At 41.3% G+C, this 2,138-nt stretch overlaps 1 pseudogene; it reads left to right on the top strand.

Moving 5' to 3' along the window:
• Positions 1-1,021: 1,021 nt before the first annotated feature.
• Positions 1,022-1,703, top strand: LOC109443576 (E3 ubiquitin-protein ligase KCMF1 pseudogene; annotated as a pseudogene).
• Positions 1,704-2,138: the final 435 nt, after the last annotated feature.

Below are 2,138 nucleotides of genomic sequence, written 5' to 3'. Positions count from 1 at the left end.
TACTGAGTACTTTGCAGACTAGGAATCCCTCTGTGACAAGCATGCAGTATTTCTTTTGTGATGATTAAAACTTGCATGGATTTTTCAGGGATTGTCTGGGGCCTAATCCTTTTGTTAAAAGTGGCTCCCTATTTAGCTTATGATAATTTCTTCTTTATTAGGGTTCAGCTTCTTATTTAATGCCTGATGGTAGAGCTTCTTTTTATTTTGAATTTATTTTTAAGCAAATACCTCCAGCCTCCAGAAAGATGAAGTGAGGGAACGAAGTTGTCTTCCAAGTTCTAATGCATATGGATTGTCACGGTTTTTCTTTCATTTGCAAAAAGTTTAGGCCATTTCATGTTTCCTTTCCCCCTCACCTGTCCTCTAACCCAGATTTCTTTGTGGGTGTTATTTGATAACTCACACTTTTTAAGCTGACAATATTGTGACTATTTTGAAAATCTGCATTTTTGTCAAGTTAGTCACCTATTCATTTATTTCACAAATATTTATGAGAATATACTCAATGCGGCACACTCAGCTAGATGCTGGCAATGGATTGCTGAGTGTACCAGAGATGGTTGTTGCCCTCATGGAGCACACCTGTGGGTGGGGGACAGATGTTCAAGACTCAGGTAATTAGAACATTGGAAACTGCTAGGAAAGAAGCACATGAAGCTCTGAGAGAGTACACAATATAAGTAACTGGTCAGGAAATGTGTCCATGTGTGTTTGGCATTTGAATAGACTTTTTAACAGATGAGTAAAAATTAACTAGGTGAAGGTAGGTGGAAAGGGGGAGGTATGAATATATGTTCAGGTCTTCAAGAAGAAATAAAAGTGGCGGCGCTGTGTCACGAGCCACCCCTGTCACTGCACCTCCCCTGTGGTGCCCTCAGGCTGGCTGGGCCCAGAACTGAGAGCAAGAGGCGGGCTAGTGGGCGGGTGGCAGAAGCCCGGGAGTGGAGTGGGAATTGGCTGACTGGCCAGTGGGGGACACTGCAACTAGAGAGCCCACTCCACCACCGTCTGAACTAGGATGGCCTGACATGAAGGTGTCAGCTCTGATGCATGTTTAAGAGGAAATTTCTGAGTCGCAGATATAAGTGTTTAATTTGCTACCATTATGATCTTTGTGTATCTTGATATGAAAGTGGTGCAAGAAGACATATAACTGCTCACCCAAGGTAGTACAGATTAACGAGGGTAGATTTTAATTTGTATTAATACTATGGTGGGGAAGCTTTCTATGTAGAGCAAGCCACAGTCTTTTACTTGTCCCTGTTGTGGAAAAATGGAGACATCTCTTTGGGAACATGTTACTTCTGAACACGCAGAGACACCAACAGAAGTGGTTTGTCCAATATGCGCAGCATTACCTGGAGGTGACCCTAATCACCTCACAGGTGACTTTGCCTCTCACCTTATGCTTGAACACAGAGCCCCTAGAGATTGAAATGAATCGAGTGGTATTCAACACGTACCTCGAATGTTTCACCATGGCTGGGATTTAGGAGGTCTTTGTGCTCGTAGATCAAACACACAGCAGTTCTCCTGGTGGACTTTCTTCTCAGAGTTCATGTTCTTCCAGCAATAAGGAAGCCATGGATCATGTAGCTTAGCCTTTATCTCAGTTATCAGGAGTGAGACGTTTTGCAGGAGAACAGCTTAATCATCTGGCCCTAACGGACATGGAATGGGGGGGGGGGTACACTTGTTAGAAGCCACTGAAATTTAGGGTTCAGTACTGCAGCATAACATAGTGGTTGTATAATTTGTAATACCATTAGCAATACTGAAAAAATATGTGATTTTACATTAGGTATTAAGTTGTTGTGATTAAAAAGGAATCTGCATAGACTCCTCTCCAACCTTGTCTTCATCTGCTTGATTCACCAAAATGCCCAACACTGACGTTTGTTTTTTAGGTGTTCATAAAGAAGTTTTCAATGCATTTTTCTTTTTTAAAAAGTTTATATTTTTACTCTTTACACAAAACATAAAGCACTCTAGAAGCTTCTCTGCACCTTTCTTTGCAACCTAATTTATATTGGAGATCTTCCTTATAAATATATAGAAAGCTTTGTCATCCTTGGATAGCTGCATGGTACTGCCTTGTATGAATTACCCTAAATTAACCATTCTCCTGTTGTTGG

The sequence above is a fragment of the Rhinolophus sinicus genome, chromosome 5 (genome assembly GCF_057876585.1).
Source record: "Rhinolophus sinicus isolate RSI-liver-muscle chromosome 5, RSI-T2T, whole genome shotgun sequence".
NCBI lineage: Eukaryota > Metazoa > Chordata > Mammalia > Chiroptera > Rhinolophidae > Rhinolophus > Rhinolophus sinicus.
The sequence above is the reverse complement of the archived record's forward strand: the minus strand, read 5'-3'. Positions and strand labels throughout refer to the sequence as shown.